A 20082-nucleotide genomic window follows, 5' to 3' on the forward strand; every position below is an offset into this window, starting at 1 on the left:
GAAACCGGAAGTGGCGCTGTAGCTCAAGTGGTAGAGCGCTCGCCTTGAGCTGAAGAGCTGAGGGACAGCGCCCAGGTCCAGAGTTCAAGCCCCACGGCCGACCAAAAAAAACAAAAATTACAAATCTAATTTGCAGAGGTCTTTCATGTAAGTTTCTTAAAATTCACTCCTAGAAATCTCATCTATAGCCAGTGTAGGCCAGTTTCTCTGAATAAATACATTTCTGTTTGTTTAAAAAAAAATTTGTTGTAAAGGTGAGGTACAGAGGGGTTATATTTATGTAAGTTAGGTAATGAGTACATTCCTTTTTGAAAACTTCACTGCGTCCCTCATTTTCTTCCATTTTTTTCCCCTCAAGACCCTTTCCATCACAAGTTGTATAGTTCATTTCCAGCATATTGTCTAGTTAGTATGACTATGCTTCTTCTTACCATCCCCAAATGAGGTAAATGTTTTATAGAACTTTTTTTTAGGAAAAAAAATGATGCAGAAATAAAAAAACAATGAAAAAAGGTAAATAAATCAAAGGAAATAAAAGAACAGCAAAACCTCTTGTTTTCATTTCTTGGAGTTTATTTTGATAAGCATCATTTCATATGATCATATGCATGTAGCTATTGAGCACTTGTGATCCTCTCCTAAGAATTAGTGCTATTTTTATTAATCATGTCCTATTGTAATTATTTCTCATTTACTTGTAGATTTTTTTATTATTGTGAAAATACTGTACAGAGGGGTTACAATTACATGGGCAAGATAATGAGTACTTTTCTTATCAAGCATTGTACCCTCCTCCTTTGTTTCCCCTTCCCATCCCATCCTCCCTCCACCCCCCACCCAACCCTCCTCCCCCTAGATTTATAGTCATATTCTAATTATTACAATGGGAAAAACCATGCAGCCTATGTTGCTTTGGGTCTGGTTTACTTTGCTTATTATACTTTTTTCCAAGTCTTTCCATTTCCTTATGAGTGGGGCAATGTCATTCTTTCTGATAGAAGCATAGGATTCCACTGACCAATACCACATTTTCTTGATCCATTGGTCCACTGAGGGGCATATTCCATATCTTAGATATGGTAAACAATGCTGCAATGAACATGGTTGTGCTTATGGCTTTAATGTGTCCTTCTCTGTGGTCATTTGTATAAATGCCCAGGAGAGGGATTGCTGGGTCATAGGCAAGCTGTATATTTAGTCATTTGAGGAACCTCCAAAATATTTTCTAGAGTAGTTGAACTAGTTTATATTCCCATCAACAGTGCAGTAGCATTTCCTTTGGCCACATCCTTGCCAGCATCTGTTATTGTTAGCTTGATACTGGCCATTCTAATTGTAGTGAGGTAGAATCTCAATGTTGTTTTGATTTGCATATTTTTAACGGCCAGAGATGTCAAATATCTCTTCATATGTTTGTTGACCATTCTTATTTCTTCTTCAGAGAAGTCTTTCTTAAATCTTTAGACAACTTATTCATGAGTTGCTATTTCTTTGAGGATTTAGTTTTGGGGGTTTTAATTTTTCAAGCTCCAAGTATATTTTAGACATGAGGCCTTTGTCTGATGCATAGCTAAATAAAGATCTTCTCCCATTCTGTGGGCTTATCTTGCTAGCTATGTCCTTTGCCATGTAGAAACTCCTCATTTTGATGCAATCCCATTTATCCAGTATTTATTTGATTTGTAATGATTCTGGATCATTAATTGGAAAGATTTGACCTATCCTAAGGAGCACTAGTGTTTCTCCTATCCCTTCCTATATTTTCAGGATATATGGTATTACATTGATGTCTTTTATCCATTTAGAATTGATTTGGGTATAGGGTGATATGCAAGGATCAAACTTCAATTTTCTGTATATGTAAAACCAATTCTTCTAGTACTATTTGTTGAGGAGTCTATCTTTCTTCCATCTTGTGCTTTTGGATTCCTTATCAAATATTAGGTGGCTATAGGTCTGTGAGCTCTTTTCTGGCTCTTCTATTCTGTTCCATTGGTCCACAGATCTATTCTTGTGCCTGTACCAAGCTGTTTTCTTACTCTGGCTTTGTAATGGAAGTTGAAGTTTAGTATTGATATTCTTCCAGGACTGTTCTTCCAGCTAAGGATTGTTTTTGCTAATCAGGATCTTCTCTTATTCTATATGAACTTTGGATTGCTTCTTCTATATCATTGAAGAATGTTGTTGGGATTTTGATGGGTATTGCACTGAATTTGTAGATAGTTTTTGGCAGTGTTGCCATTTTCACAGTGCAAATACTTCAAATCCAGGAGCATGGGAGATTTTTCCATTTCCTTAAGTCTGCTTTAATGTCTGAAGTTTTCATTTTCTTTGGTGTACATCTCTGTATAATTATAGCTTACTTGGTGTGGCTCTCTAGACATGGAAAGCCTGATAGGAATTTAAACTCTGCTCCTTCAGAGAGAGGTTAATTGGTTCCCCATTCTCTTTCTGCCATCTTCTTTTTCTGCCATCTTCCCCCTGTCTGGCTTTAAATGGCAATCCTCAGCTCTCAGCCTCCTAAGTAGCTAGGATTACAGGCATGAGCCACTGCCTTAATATTTAAGAAAAGTATCATACAATTGGTAACATTATCTATCTAGTAATGTGTATTCAGGGTACTATTGTTCTTAAATAGAATAGTAGGCAGCTATATCTTCTATTATCATTAGTGCTATGTCTGATCTTTTTATACTGTCTGAGATGTCTAAGAAATTACTTCAATCTTTTACATTTAATAATTTTCTTCACATTTGGCAGAATCATCAAACATTCAATTGCTGATAGTCTCTTTTCAACTCATTCTCTTCTATCTCTAATACATTCACTTGAGATTTTGATTTGCTTTATTGATCTTTTCTTTTTTATTATTAATTCAATGAGCTTTTTATTTTCAAGGTATCAGTTTGATTTAAAAAAATATTTTACTTTTTTGCCAGTCCTGGGGCTTGAACTCAGGGCTTGGGTACTGTCCTCAAGCTACTTTGTTCAAGGCTTTATTACTGATTCACAGCTCCACTTCCAGCTTTTTGGTAGTTAATTGGTGATAAGCATCTCATAGACATTCCCGTCTGGGCTCAGATCTCAGCCTGCTGAGTAGCTAGGATTATAGATGTGAGCCACTAGCGTCTAGCTATTTTATTTTTAAAAGTGTTTTATTGTAAAGATGCTGTACAGAGGAGTTACAGTTACATGAGTAAGGTAATGAGTATATTTCTTGTCAAGCATTGTTATCCCTTCCTTTGTTGTTCTCCCATGACCCAATATAGTGTGTTGTGTGTATCATTGTTGCAATGGGCCGTCTTGTGTCTTTGTTTCAGTGTTTTGTTATTCCCTTTCCCCAAATAAGACAAATGTATATACAAGATGCAGGTGTACAGTGTCAAGTACAGTGACAACAGGGGATATACCATAGGGGGAACAATATACAAAGGAAACAAAAAATTAGTATTAGTAGCATAAAGATGTTCTATTCTTTTATTTCCATTATTACATTTATTGCACTTTGAATCATTTCAAACTTTATTATATTCCCATTTCTCTAGTGTGTCATCCTCCCCACATCAACAATATTTGGTGTATTTCATTACATTGCTATCACCCATTTATATGTAATGAATTTCAATCCTCTTCAGTTTGACTTTTTCAAAATTTTTATTTTTTAATTCATTTTTAACAACCTGCATTATGCTTATTTGTTGATATTTATTTAAATTATCTGTGGATTAATTGAGTTATTTGCAATTCCTTGAATTCTGTCATATGTTATGTTGATCATTACTATCATTGTTTTTATTTTTAATTTAATGTATATTAGCTTTCCTATATCCTGGTATTTTTTTTCTTATCACCACACTTAGATTGATGTCAATAGCAAAACATTTTCCACAGTGCCTAAGACATTGGTTCTGTCTCCTTCTCCATTCAAAGAAAAGAAGCTTAAATTAATAAGTAATCAGAGTTGTTCAGCACCAACTAAGTGAATACTAAGATACTCCACATAGAACAATTCCTGACCTACTTCAGTATCTCAAAAAGAATAAAAAAGAAAAGTTGAAGTTTTTATGTATTAGAAAGATTTCAGTTCATGTGGCTGGTAATGAGATGAAAATAAGGGTGATATGTTGGTGCAAGGTACATTTTAGAAGAGAGTTGTGGCAGTGGACAGTAGAATGAGGTATCAAGATATTGGAATATGAGAATCAGAAGAAATCTAATCAAATGTGTATTAATAGGAAAAAGTAATGGGAAAAGAAGAAAAATAAGCACAAAAATAAATGACGAAAATATTTTCTTTTTTCTTTTTAATTTTTATTTTTGTTATTGTGAAAATACTGTACAGAGGGGTTACAATTACATGGGCAAGATAATGAGTACATTTCTTATCAAGCATTGTAGCCTCCTCTTTTGTTTCCCCTTCCCATCCCTTCCCATCCTCCCCCTGCCCCCCCACCCAATCATTCCCGCCCCCCCTCACCAAAGTTGTAAAGTTCGTTTTCGACATAACACTTGTACTTCTCATTGTTGCAATGGCTCCACCTGTATCCCTATTTAAACGACTTGTTTTCCCCTTCCCCTCCACAAATTATACCAACATCAAATACAATGAAAGCAGGGGTTATACTGTGGAGGAGGGACATACAAAGCAACAAAGAAATTATCTTATAAATGTGTTAGAAACAATCGCATGAAAGAAAAAAACATTTGAATACATATCTTAGGGTTCATTTCCCTAACATCACCTATCTGACCTTTTCTGCTTGACTCAGACATATACTAGATATTGCAAATAAGGGAAACCATAGGACCTATGTTTCTTTGGGCTTGGCTTACGACAAAAATATTTTCTAATATATATAACTTCTCAAGGTTATATATTGGGATGATGGTGGTGAGAGTAAGGATTATAATTACTTAAACTGTAGAGAGAAAGTGGAATTGGTGGAGTGTAATAGGACAGACTGAAAGACAATGGTAAAAGACTGAATATAGAAAGACAGATGTTATAGCTCCAATGTAATGACTATTAAAAGAAATGATATAAAGCAAAATTTAAAATAAAACAAGAAACAGATAATAAAAATATTTAAAACAGAGAAAAATTTAAATGAAAAGAATCAGACAACAAAACCAGAACCACAAAAACAATCTGTATTAAGTCTGAAAAGGTTCTTCCAGTTGAGATTGTCTGACTTCAGTCAGCTCAGAGAAATAGTGGCTTCTCTGAATCCTGGGCTGGTTTCTCAAAAGAAACTTGGCTTAAATTTTGGCTAACAGAAGGATGCTAAAATGCACAGTTTCTAATCACGCCATGCTTATTGTGTGGTGGGATCAGGTCCCTACCAACTCACAGTGTATTGTTCTCTATCCAGGTGGTTTCCAGGTGGCATTCTCAGGGATTTCTGACAAAATCCTTGTTCAAACAAAGTTAATGAATCATAACTTATCTGAAATGTCATTAAATGAAGAAAAGAATATCAATGATCAAAATGAATTAGTGATACCAGAAAAAATTCAAGATGAGTTAGCCTGTATAATCCAGATGTCGATAAATGATATAACTACACAAGTAAATAACCTGAGCAAATATGTTGAAGGAATAATTATGAATCTATCCAATGAAATTGATCAGATCTCTGTGAGAATTCAGGCTTTACAAGACAATGTAATTCAGATCACTAATAATTTTGCCAACAAGGACAGAGACAAAACTGATTCCACAGAATCTACTGAATTTGAGAAAGATTCTCCAATTACAGATACTCAAACAGAGAATGAAGATATTCTTAAGCCATCATCTGCTAGCTTACATAAAACTCATGATGATGTTATTATGCAAACATCACCTACTTATTGTGAGGATGACTCCCAAGCATTAACTAATTGCCATGATAATATGCATTCCTATGAAATAGGTAAAGAAATGTTTTTACCTGAACTTAAAGAAATTCAGATAAAATTCACCCAAAGGGAGGATCTAGATGATCCTAATGTACCCCAAAACATGACTCTAGATAAAGGATTACAAAATCAAGCTACAGTGGATCATACCCAAGCCACTTGTGGAGGCATATCTTATTCACATGTAAATCAGCTAAAAGAAAAGCTTTTGAAAAGCTCAGATTCTGTAATCCTGATAACTTCTAAATATGTCCGGTATGGAACTGGTACAAGAGAAGTTCAACTCCAACCTCAAATTCACCATACAACAGAAGTGTTCATAGGCCCTGCAGCACCATCTTCACCTCCTCCTTTACCACCTAATTGGTTGGATTTGTTAAGAGCTTCAATGATGGCAAATCCTCCAGTTAAACCTTCTATATCACTTGCTGTATTAACTTCAGCAGAATCATGTTCAGAATGTATTGAAACTATTCCTCAAGCAGATTTTGAAGTTCTTTCAGCTGAAAAAGATTCATCACTTACTGCTTCTAAACCTCTTGAATATAAAGAGTCAATGCATGATCCAGTTAAAAAAGATCAAGAAGTACAATTTCCACCTATACCTTCTAGTCCAGTAATCTTGGACATAAACAAAACAAAGGACATACATTCAGACCTGCCTAACAATGCTTCATTATGTACACTGTCATCAAAAATTTCAATCTCATCATGTATACAACCATCAAAAACTTCAATTATTTCACATTCAAGATCACCAAGTGTACAATCATCAAAAACCTCAATTATTCCACATTCAAGATCACTGTGTATACAATCATCAAAAGCTTCAGTTATTCCACATTCAAGATCACCATATGTACAACCATCAAAAACATTAGTTACATCATGCTCAAGATCACCATGTGTACAACCATCAAAAACTGCAGTTACTCCAAATTCAAAATCACCACATGTACAACCATCAAAAACTTCAGTTATTCAACATACAAGGTCAGCAGATATACAACAATCAAAAACTTCAGTTATTACAAATTCAAAGTCAACATGTTTACAACCATCAAAACCCTTTTTTCCAAATTCAAAGTCATCACATATGCAGCCAACAAAGTCATCTGTTTCCAAACCACAAGGGCATTCATTTTTATCAACACCAAGTTCTTCTCAGCCAATATCATGTACAAATCTGAACCCAATGGTAATAAAATCAATTACACCAAAACCAAGTCAGTCAACTCAACAAATTTCCAATAGCTCAGTTGCTTCTCCATCATGCTCATGTTCATGTCCACCAAAATCTTCAATTTTACCTACAAGAGTTCCAGCTTCCCAGTCACAAACTATTCCAATAGCACTATCATCAAGATTTTCAGATATACCTTCATCAAGATCTTCCTCAGAAAGTTCTTTCACTCCATCTTCAACTGGACATTTGAAACAACCACAACAATCTTCCCATGTACAGCCAACAGTCCCTTTCAGTTTATTGTCCTTACTACCTTTTCCTTCATCATCATTATCAACAAGCATATCAAACTCTCAGGGCCAAACAATTTTCCAACCATCACCAGCTTCAGTGAGTCAACGTGTGAAACAGGCTCCATTAATTCCACCAATATTTAGCAAAGCAAAATGTGCTCTGATGGAAGTAGTAAGAAAAGGTGTTCCATTCCCCAAAGCTGAGGCTCAGTCTGCAATAAAATCCAAAAGTGACATAACTGAAAATGAAAAAAAAAACTTCAGACATGCTCAATCATAAATAACTGAGTACAATTCTGGAAAATTGGGAGATTGGTTGATCACGTGGGGCAAAATGAACACAAAAATAAATCCAAGTAAATGAAAATTAAGACTCTGTGTTGTTATTTACTGTTAATGTGGTGATTACTGGGTTTTGCATTAGAATAAGTTTTTATTTCCCTGTCTTCTAAGAATGGACATCAATTAAAATAGACATCTGAAGCCATCTAATATTTAAATTCTGAAGGTATTTAGTCACTATTTCTTTTCAAGTAATATTTTATTCAAATATTCAAGTTTCCTGCCTCTGCTAGAGGCATGGCTCAAGTGTTAGAACATCTATGTTGTAAGTAAAGGTCTTGATGTAAATTCCAAGTACCATCAACACAACGTAGTAATCTTTTTTCCAAGATTTATATTTTCAGTTCATTAGCAATAAATATTCCATTGTAATACATGGCCACCTAATGCAGAATGTTGGTTTCTCTGTAATAAATCCCTTTTTAAAATGTAGATGTTGGAGAGTTCTTGTAAGAATAAAGCAAATGGGTATTTTCTTGTTTGGGAGCATTTATCTGGAAGAATACAGTTGTGATTAGAAGGTCAGCTCAAGAATCAGACTCCAAGGGAGCTACTATCCCTGATGGCTGTTACCTAGTTCTGAAGAGGAGTTTTGACATTACTTGAGATGGCAGGTATAACATTTGCCTTTTTATGCATTTGAAGATGCATTTGGGCAAGTATCTAAGGGACCCAGTGATGGGGAGGAGGTTGAATGATTAGATGAGAAATAGATTCATGGTTAAAGACTTAATTTGGGAACAAATATCCTTAAGTAATCTGTGAATCTTGCACTATATTTCTTCCTTGAAGTGTATGCCTTTTTAATATATAGTCAAGAGATTTGTTTTATAGCATACTGCACTGGAAACCTGAAGACTTATAGCTGATTTAAATTCCAACCCTTGTTATAAATTTTTGTAAGTATATGTAGTTACCAAAATAAACAAGAACTTTTGGAAATAAATTTCAGGATCTGAGGTATTATTATGAAGTTAGACTCAGAAATTACTCAACAAGGCAATTTTACTTCTGCAGAAGTGTATTCAACCTCCAACAGTCTAAATAGCAAGCACACTTGGAAGGCAACCTGCTCGTTTATTTCTAATACATCAATACTTATTCTAATTCAGGAAACATAACATCAGAATGTAGGGTCATAGTCTAATGTGATTGGCTAGCTTGAAATGAGATCAAGAGTTTACCAAGTTAGTCATTCTGTAGAAAATGGCTTCCCCTAAAGTGGCATTTGTGTTGTGAAGCAACCATTTGGCAGAAAATATCTCAATTCTTACAATTCCCTCCTATTTCGTGACATATTTTTTTTCAAGCCTAAGTAACATCAATTGACTTTCTATTATATACAAAAGAAAAAGTAGTGTGAAAGTTGTTTTAAGGTCAGTTTCATGAGGTTGGTATGTGGAGTCATTGTCAATTTTTTTCCAGCAGATATCAGGAGCATTCTTGACTTAAGTACACTGGGTCCAGCCTCATTCCACTATTTGAGCAGTCAACTCAGTCCTAAATAACACTTGAAGTGGGCTCAAGCTTATTGTCCTTATTAAAACATGGTCACTGGCCCTGTAAAAGTATGCTAGAAACTCAAGAGGATGGGAAGTCTGGACCAAAAATTATCACAGGATGGGTGAAAACAAAGGAGATACCCAGCAATCCTAGGCCAAATCTACTTGTTATGACCTATTCATTGTAATGCCTTTTCATAGGAATTTGAGCAAATGCCCTATTTTGCCATCTATCAGTAAATCTGCCTTTAAAAGTGGCATAGCATGCACAATGTACTCTGTCATTGTAAACATGAATAAACAAAGTAGGGTTGGAGGAGACTAAATTTTAGATGTTCTCACATTTCCAAAATTAAAGCTCAACAGAGAACATTGATGAATACATTAATACTCTGGGTAGAAGTGAATTCTCAAATACTCCCAGATCAAATAAGATCAATACCAACATGAAGGGAAAGATAAAGGTCTACAGAAAGAATAACATTCATGATAGAATTGTCAGGTCTGTTGGAAAGGAGAGGGGAAGAAAAAAATAATCTATTCATAAATTCCAAATACCAAGCATATTATAGCTATAGCCAACTGATACAGCACACGCAAGGGAAAGCCCACAATCATTCATTCAAGTACTGATAAAGCATACACAAGGGAAAGCCCACAACCATCTATTCAAGTATTGTACAACTCATTTTCGTATTCTTTCTCAAAGGAATGTCCATCTTGCAAATTTGTACCCCAGGAAAAGACATGTGATGTACAAAATCCTGGGAAGCAAATAGTTAGACTCCCAAGGTTCCTTGCCTCCAGGGAATCTGGAAGGGAGTAAATAGACTAATATATAGAAAAAAAGTGCTGGCGAATTAATAGCTAGCTTAAAAAGATAAGCCTGAAGAACAAAATGAATACCTTCCTTCAACAGGGCTATAGAAGGAAAGGGGGAAATGATCTGTATCCTTCTTGCATTGTCCGAGTTCCCTTTTCAACTTCAAGAAGGAGTTTCCAGATAAGAGAGAGGCTGAGGTACCTGTAGCCCACTGCTGTTTCTTCTGCTTGGTTGTTGGGTGTTTTTCATTTGTTTGTTTTTGTTTTTCCTTTCTGTGTCTATTTTTCTTCTTAGGTATTTTGATGGGGAATAAGGGCACAGGTCTGCTATGCCAGCAGAGGGCAGAAAGAACAAAGGAATCCAAATAAAAGAATAATCATTTGTTTAATTTTCTTTTTGTCCTAGGATTTTTTTGTTCAATATTGTGACATCAGGATGGAGAATTTATTTTCTTAGATATGCCCTTATCTAGGGTTGACATTTATTTCCCATCCCATTATTTCAATGGTGACTGACCTGGGAGAATACTCAACTGCAATATTGGAGGTTTCTCTTACTTTACTTAAAATGTTTCCTCAGTCTCTCTCCTGGATACTGTAATTGCTAATCAGAGTCACCATTCTGCTCATGTCCAGGACACATTTCAGTCACACACACACACACACACACACACACACACACACACACGCACGCACGCACATACACACACACACACACACATTGAAAGTCCCAAGCATTAAATAGTTCTCCACTTTCCTACTTCAGTCAGTGCATGAAATTACTTGGTGGCCAAATTGCTTCCCTGGGGCTTTTTCCCCATGTTGCGGATTATTTGACTATCCTTCTGGCTCCATAGTTAGCCAAAGAGCACGGGTCTCCCTCAGCTCCGAGACAGCCATAATAAGGCAGCAAGATCTATCAGCCCCAGGGAATGGTTCCTTTGACTCCCTCAAATTGACATAAAAGATCCCCCAAGAAAGAGAAAGGTACCCAACTGACAATAATCAGATTAACAAATATTCTAGGAAGGAAGTCTGCCCGCGTTTTATCCCTAACATGTCACTACCCCTTATTCCGATCAGGAAACTTTGCCCCACAATTTAGGGTCATAGACTTATGTGATTGGCTAGTTTGAAAAGAAGTTAAGAGTTTACCCAATCACTCCCTAAATGGAACAGTAGGAACTAGTTAGAAAAAAAAACAACTTTGTTTAAAAGGGAATGTGGCTCAACCGAAATATCTTTTTGTTTCTAAAGCATTTCATGAGGTTGATCAAAAGAACACTTAGACAGTTGGGGTTGTGTAGCAATTGAGGACATGCAGGCTAATCTTAAAATGGCACTGCTTAGGTACAGCAATCATTTGATGAAAGAGATTTTAATTTTTACAGAACCATTTCAATTTATTGTATGATGGATAGATAAGGCATTCCATTGTAGCATTTCTTTTTTTTTGGATTCTTATGTAAGAATCCAAAATGTAAGAACTCTAACATATTCAATGAAATGTACATGGAATATTTTCCTGCTTCAATTACAGAATAGAATTTCAAATATAAAACACATAGTTCTATTACTCAAGAAATGATAATAACTACTTTAGATTTTATAAATTTAATCTAATTGTTTTTGAAGTGGCATTTGAACTCAAGGCCATATTTTCAATAAGCATTGTGCCCAATCACTGAAGTGTCACATCAACCCTTTTTAATTTCATTATTTTTGAATTGATTCTCACATTTATATCCATTATGCTACGGAATGCTAATCCAATATTTGCAACTAATGCATTGCTGGGATTACGAGCAAGAACTATTGTGCCCAACTCCATATGGGTTGCAATGGAATCTTACAAAGTTTTGTTCACACTAACCTTGAAATGTTATCCTCTATATCTTAACCTCCTGAGTATCTAGTATTACAGGTGCATGCCCTTGAAACACATCTTAGATTTTATGAGATATTTATTACCTAGGTCCCTTTACTTGATGTTGCCACACCAATAGCTGAACAAGATTAGAAGGCTAATATGGATGCAGGTAACTGCAGTACAAATCATGATCAGATGTGCAATCTCACAGAGTTCCATGGGGAGTACACAGAGGAACCCGAATGAGATCCAAGAGCTTCAATTAAAAGATAATAGTGACCATTCTGAGTTTTAGGATTGGTTTATAAGGCTAACAGGTAATGCATAGGGGACCCTGAGAACATATGCATGATAAGTATGATGGACTGGATAAAATGCTTTGACATCAGAAAGAAATTACAACGGGTAGAAGGAAAAAATTATATGAATTTCCCACAACTTATTGACACTGATTACAAGTTTTATAATGCTTTAGAGGTACATAAAGCAAAACCATATTGTATACTATTTACAGCCCCAATTAACATGAACACAACATAAAGAAAAAAAAAGTTGGTAAGGACAGATCCAAGTGAAAACCAATATGCCTATTGTAAAGAGGAAGGGCATTGGAGAAATAAGTGTCCGAAGCTGCAAATGAACCTGAGAAAAAAATGGCCTGCAGATTGTCTGATGACCCCTAGATATAAAGAATCAGTTTGTGACTAAGCTTCATGAATGATAAAGCCCAGAGGTTCTAGCCACACTGCGGATTCCCATGAGAAAAGCCATACCAAAAAAGAATAGAAAAGAACCAGCCCTTTGTGGTTGAAGGTGTGGGTCAGTTGGTAGAGCACCAGCCAATGATGAAGGCATGAAATACTGAATTCATATTCTGGTCTTGCAACAACAAAATGGGGAATAGCACTAAAGGAGCCATATGGCAAAAAGATATCAGTTTGTTTCTAGTATCAATAGATACTAGAGTAAGATTCTCAGTTTTGAATTATAAAGCTATGTCACTGAGCGATCATTTTATTGCTGTTGTGGAAGTAATGGGGCAAATTCATGGCTGACACTTCAGCCTCTTGAGTGTACACTGGTAGAACACAATCTATAAACATTATTTTCTGTACATGTCAGATTGTTGTTTCTCTCTTGAAATTTGATGTGCCAATTAAATGGTCATAACCTTTATATCTGGAAAGAAAAGATATATACATGTATCTGTTAAGAACATAATTTGCCTATACTTTCTACATGCAAGCAGAGAAGCTGAAGCTGCCTCAATACCCCTGAAATTATGAAAAGGTAATTAATGATGGCATCACTCAATAGGCCATTTTAGTGGTTCTCATTAATGTCCTACTAAAAGAAGGAGAGAATTGTCCTTAAAAGAAATAGCCATCTTCCTTTGGGAAGAGTGAAGTAAATTATGATCAGAGTTTTGAAAGTTGTACTTATAACACAACAATGTTATTTATTAAAAGTCTTATCAAGTCCTAGTTAAAATTATTATACTGAAGAATGCAAATTTCTACAAGAGACAATTTAGGATATTCACTTAACTGCACCTCATCTGTATGCTTTTAAATACTGTATAAGGAAACTATGGATGGTTTTCAGTAAGGGATTGTTATTGAGTACTATTTGTAAGGATTTTATTTAGAATTTTTACATCAATATTCATCAGGATTGGATTATAATTTTATTATTTTTGTTCCATCCATCTCTGCCTGCCTGCCTGCCTTCCTGCCTGCCTTCCTGCCTGCCTTCCTGCCTTCCTTCCTTCCTCCCTTCCTTCCTCCCTTCCTTCCTCCCTTTCTTTCTCTCTCTCTCTCTCTTTCTCTCTCTTTCTTTCTTTCTCTCTCTCTCTTTCTTTCTTTCTTTCTTTCTTTCTTTCTTTCTTTCTTTCTTTCTTTCTTTCTTTCTTTCTTTCTTTCTTTCTTTTTCTTTCCTTTTTGCTGGTCCTAGGGCCTGAACTCTGATCCCGGGCTCTGTCATTGAGCTTCTTTTGCTCAAGGATGCACTCTACCATAACACTTGAGCCACAGTACCATTTCCAGCTTTTTTGAGTATTTTCTTGGATGTAAGAGTCTCAGGTATGTTTCTTCTCAGGCTGGCTTCAAGCCACGATCTCAGATCTCAACCTCCTGAGCAGCTAGGATTACAGATCTGATCCACTGGCACCTATCCTTCTCTGCCTCTTTTGATTTCTTTTAGCTTGTAGACTCTTATCTTAGATTTAAATATGGCTAGTATTTGTTTTCAGGGTCCATTTGCTTGGAAGGTCTTTATCCTTCTTGTGAATTATTATTATTATTATTGGTTGATATATGATTATATATATATCTCATATATATATATGATAAATGATTGATTTTGGTTTTTGTTCATACCTGTAATCTTTACTACTTAGGAGGCTGAGATTGGGAAGAACATGGTTCAAGGCCAGTAAGTGTCCAAAAGTAGCAGTCTCCTCATTGCTGGATACAGTGATTGTGTACCTGTCATTTCAAGATACATGGAATGCTTAGATTGGGAGAACTACAATTCTAGGTCAGTCCAAGCAGAAAAACCCATGAGACTGTCTCAAAACAGATAGACTAGATGTGATGTGATGTCTTGTATCTGTGATCCAAGCAAAGTTGAGAAGTCTTAAAAATAAGCAGACTGATGCTTAGTTCATGGCCAGGGAAGTAAGGGAGATGAGAGAGAGAGAGAGAGAGAGAGAGAGAGAGAGAGAGAGAGAGAGAGAGAGAGAGAGAGAGAGAGACAGTGTGTGGCTCATGCCTATAATCATAATAACTCAAGAGGCTGAGATGTGAGAATTGTGGTTCAAAGCCAGCCCAGGCAGGAGAGGCTATGAGACTCTTACCTCTAATTAACCACTAGAAAATAAGAAGTGGTACTGTGTCTTGAAGTGATAGAGCTCTAGTCCTGAGCAGAAAAGCTCAGGGATGGTGCCCAGGTCCTGAGTTCAAGACTCACAACTGACAAAAAGAAACAATGAAAATATGATGAGGCATGGCTCAAGTGGTAGAATGCCGAGCTTGCAAGCACAAGGCCCTGAGTTCAAACCCTAGTACTACCAAAAAGAAAAAAGACAAGACTAAGAACCCTTAAAGTGAAACCTAATATGATCTTTTAAATTAATATTATTTTATTGGCATAATCACAATTGTATGTAGTTATGAGATAAAATGGTTTTGATTTGTGTATACAATGTAGAATTATTAACTCATGGTAACATGACTGTCATTTTAGTAAACCAGTTTAATTTTTTTCTCACTTCACCTATATATACATATTCATATAGCACCAGAATTATGACCTGTTATTATGATGGTGAAACCAGAAATTACATTGATTGAAATCAAAGCCAATTTACAAATAATGAAATAAGGGTATTTAGAAAAAAGGAAATAAAGTTTATTACTTTTTCTAGGCAAAAAATGGTACTACCGTGAAGAAAAAAGAAGAATCCTATAGCCTGGGTAGAGAAGGACAGGCTTTTAAGTTGAATAATTTTGCTAGGCAAATGAAAGCCATATTAGCTACCATTTTGAAGACAAAAAACTATAGTCCTCTAGTCTGGGTGTATGCTAAAAGCTTTAAAAAATAACCAAGCACAATAATCTTCTAATTGCATATGCTGAGGTATGATTCTCCACTGGATGGTGGCCTTGGGTATATTTATTGAAACAAGTATTAGCCTTCAGAGTTTCATCCCCTAATATTCCACACCATTTCTTCACTCCGAGGTACAATGAAGTAAGAAGAGGAATGGGCTGACCTTGCCTAGTGCTGTAAAGACACTGTACTTTTCTCCCATGGGAGAATGGGGAGAGGCAGAAAGGACAATAAGAAAAGAAAAAATCATTTAAACCTTGCATAACTGAAAGAAGGATTTTGAGTGTCTTCATTTTTAATATATATTTTTATTGTAAAAATACAGTATGGAGGGGTTACAGTTACATGAGCAAGGTAATGAGTACATTTCTTATAGAGCATTGTTGCACCCCTACCATCCCTTTCCTCCTCACCTTCCCAACTCCTCTCTCCCCTCTCCCCCGCCTCCCTGCCCACAAAGTTGTAAATTTCATTTTCAACATACTATCTTGTATATCTCATTGTTACAATGGGTCAACTTGTATCCTTATTTCAGCATTTTGTTATTTCCCTTCCCCTCCCCAAATTACAAAAATGTATATACAAGATGCAGGACACCAGAAACAAATACAGTGACAACAGGGGCTGTACCATGGGGGAAGAACATACAAAAAACAACAAAAAAACCCCACATAGTACATTATAAGTACATTAAAAATAGTAAGAAAGATAAAACCTTTTGTGTCCCTATCTTGGGGTTCATTTTGCTTAGCATTAAGCTATGTGGTTATATGTACATAGCTCTTCTGCTTGTCCAGACATGAACTAGATATTACAGATAAGGAAAACCATGCAACCTATGTTTCTTTGAGTCTGGCTTACTTCACTTAATATAATTTTTTCCAAGTCTTTCCATTTCCTAACATATGGGGCAGTGTCATTGTTGTTCCTAATGGAGGCATAGAATTCCATTATATATCTCACATTTTCTTGATAAATTCAGCTACTGAGGAGCATCTGGGTTGGCTCCATATCTTAACTATGGTAAATAATACTGCTATAAACATAGCTGTGCTGGTAGCTTTAGTATCGCCTTGTTTGTGATCATTTGGTTAAATGCCTAAAAGAGGGATTGCTGTGGAGTCTTTTGAGGAACCTCCATACTGCTTTCCAAAGTGGTTGAACAAGTTTAAATTCCCACCAACAATGCAGAAAGGTTCCCTTTTGGCCACATCCCCTCCAGCATCTGTTGTTATTCGATTTCTTGATTATAGCCATTCTAACTGGGGTGAGGTGGAAACTCAATGTTGTTTTGATTTGGATTTCTTTTATGGCTAGAGAAGTTGAGCATTTCTTCATGTGTTCATTGACAGTTCTTATTTCCTCTTCAGAGAAGTCTTTAAGTATTTAGCCCACTTATTAATTGGGCCGTTGTTTCTTTGAGGATTTGTTGCTGGGGATTTAATTTTTTGAGTTCTAAGTATGTTTTATATATGAGGCCCTTGTCTGTTGTATGGGTAGTGATGTTCCCAATCCGTGGACTTTCTATTGATCTTGCTAGCTATGTCCTTTGCCATGGAGAAGCTCTACAGTTTCATGCAACCCCATTTGTCCAAACTTTCTTCTATTTGTTGTGTTCCTGGGTCTTTATTAAGAAAAATTTGGCTGTGCCAAGGAGCCCTAGAGTTTCTCCTATTCCTTCCTGTAATGTTTTCAGGGTATCTGCTTTGACTTCAAGGTCTTTGATCAATTTGGAGTTAATTCTGGTGCAGGGTGATGTATAAGGATCTAGCTTTAGTTTTCTACAAGTGTTTAACCAATTTTGCCAGTACCATTTACTGAAGAGGTTGTCTTTCTTCCATTCCATTTTTTTAGCTCCCTTATCGATTAGGTGGCTATAGTTCTGTGGGTTCATTTCTGGGTCTTCAGTTCTATTCCATTGGTCCTGAAGTCTGTTCTTGTGCCAGTACCAAGCTGTTTTGATTATTATGGCTTTGTAGTTGAGTGAAATTTGGTATTGATATTCCTCCAGCACTAATCTTTCTGTTAAGGACTGTTTTTGCTATTCAGGATTTTTTATTGTTCCATATGAATTTTTGGATTGCTTCTTCTATTTCCTTGAAGAATGAGGTTGGGTATTGATAGGTATCCCATTGAATTTGTAGATAGCGTTTGGAAGTATTACCATTTTCACGATGTAAATCCTCCTGATCCAGGAGCATGGGAGGTTTTTCCACTTCTTTAGTATTGCTTTAATTTACTTTTTCAGGATTTTAAAGTTTTCATCATAGAGGTCCTTCATTTCTTTAGTTGGCTCCTATGTATTTTATTTTTTGGGGGGCAATTACAAAAGGAGTTGCTTTCTTGATTTCACTTGCACTGTTTTTGTTATTGGCATACAGAAAAACCATTGATTTTTGAGGGTTAATTTGATACCCTGCTACTTTGCCAAAGTTTCAAATCAGCTCAAGTCACTTGGGAGTGGACTCCATGGGGTTCCTTAAATACAAGATCATGTCATAATGTCATCATCACTTTGCAGACTTTTACTTCATCTTTCCCTATTTGGATCTCCTTTATGCTTGCATCTTGTCTTATTGATCTAGATAGACATTCTAATACTTCAAAGTGGAGAGAGTGGACATCCATGACTCATCCTAGACTCCTGAATTTAGAGGAAATGGCTTTAGCTTTTTGCCATTAAGTATAATGCTGGCTGTAGGTTTGTCATACACTGCCTTTATTATATTGAGGAATGTTTCATGAATTCCTAGTTTTTCCAGAGCTTTCATCATAAAGGGGTGTTGAATCTTGTTAAATGCTTTACTGCATCTATTGAGACAATCATGTGGTTCTTATCCTTGCTCTTGTTGATGTGATGAATTATATTATTCAATTTGCATATATTGAACCAGCTTTGCATCCCTAAAATGAATTCTGTTTGATAATGATGTATGATTTTTTGATGAGTTGTTGAATTGATTGGACAAAATTTTGTTGAGAAGTTTCGAATCAGTGTTTATGAAAGAAATGGCTCTATAGTTCACTTTTTTGATGAGTTCCTGCCTGGTTTTGAGATGAGTATTATGCTGGTTTCATAGAAACTGTTTGGTAGTGAACTTCCACTTTCAATTTCATTGAAGATTTGGAGAAGTATTAGTGTGAGTTCAGCTTTGAAGGCCTTGTAGAATTCAGCTGTAAATCCATCAGGTCCTGGGCTTTTCTTGGGTTGGAGGCCTCTTATTGCTGTTTCTATTTCCATGTGCTTGATATGGGTCTGTTAAGTTGGTTTAAATCATTGTTTAGTTTGTGCATGCCAATATTTGCTAGAAATTCTTCCATTTCTTCCAGATTCTCAAAGTTATTAATATAAATGTTTGAGTAGTATTCCTTTGTAATGTTCTGAATCTTGGTTGCTTCTGTGGTGATGTTTCCATTCTCATCTCTGATTTTGTTGATTTGTGTGTCTTCTCTTCTTTTTCTGATAATATTTGCTAAGGGTCTGTCAATTTTATTAATTTTTTCAAAAAGCAACTTTTTTGTTGATTCTATGCTGGTTTTACTCTAATTCATTTAATTCTGATTTAATTTTAATTATTTATTTCCATCTATTGGATTGGGGTTTATCTTGTTGCTCTTTTTAAGGAGCTTCAAGTGCCTTGCTAAACTGTTGGTTTCAGATCTCTCCAATTTGTTCATGTAGGAACTTAGAGCTAAAAACTTGCCTGTGAGTACTGCCTTTGCTGTGTCCCAGAGGACCTGGTAGTTTGTGTGTTCACTTTTGTTAAATATCATGAACATTTGAATTTCCTTTCTAATCACTTCCATGACCCACTGGTGCTTCAGCCTCCATGTGTTACAGAATTTTCTTTGTGTGTGTGTGTGTGTTGGTCATGGGGCTTGAACTCTGGGCTTGGGTGTTGTCTCTCACCTCTTCAGCCCAAAGCTAGTACTCTACCACTGGACCCACAGCACCACTTCTAGTTTTCTGAGTGGTTTATTGTCGATAAATGTCTCACAGACTTTCATGCCCGGACTGGCTTTGATCCAGGACCCTTAGATTTCGGCCTCCTGAGTAGCTAGGATTACAGGCATACAGGCATGATGTCACTGTATTTTCTTTGGTGACTTTTGGTGCTCAATTCTAATTTTATTCCCTTGAGGTCTGTGATAATTCAGCACATAATTTCAATGTTTTTGAATTTGGACAAATTTGCTTTGTGACCTAAAATGTGGTCATTCTAATGCTTGTGGGTGAAATATTTGGTAGATGTCTCTTAAGTCTAGTTGATCTTTGCAGTTGTTTAGATCCTAGATATCTCTGTTGAGTTTTTGTCTGGTGGCCTTTCTAGGGGGAATAGTGGTGTGTTAAAGTTGCCAACAATTAATGTCTTTGGATCTATGTGAGATTTTAGGGAAACAGTGTTTCTTGGATAAATTTGGGTGCTTGGTTATGTGGTGAATAGAATTGTAAAATCCTCCTGAAGGACAGATCCGTTAATTAGCATGCAATGACCTTCTTTATCTCCTCTCGTTAATTTTAATTTGAAACTATTTTATCTGGTATTAAGATTG

This window comes from Dipodomys ordii, unplaced genomic scaffold (assembly GCF_000151885.1).
Source record: "Dipodomys ordii isolate 6190 unplaced genomic scaffold, Dord_2.0 Scaffold80, whole genome shotgun sequence".
Classification (NCBI taxonomy): domain Eukaryota; kingdom Metazoa; phylum Chordata; class Mammalia; order Rodentia; family Heteromyidae; genus Dipodomys; species Dipodomys ordii.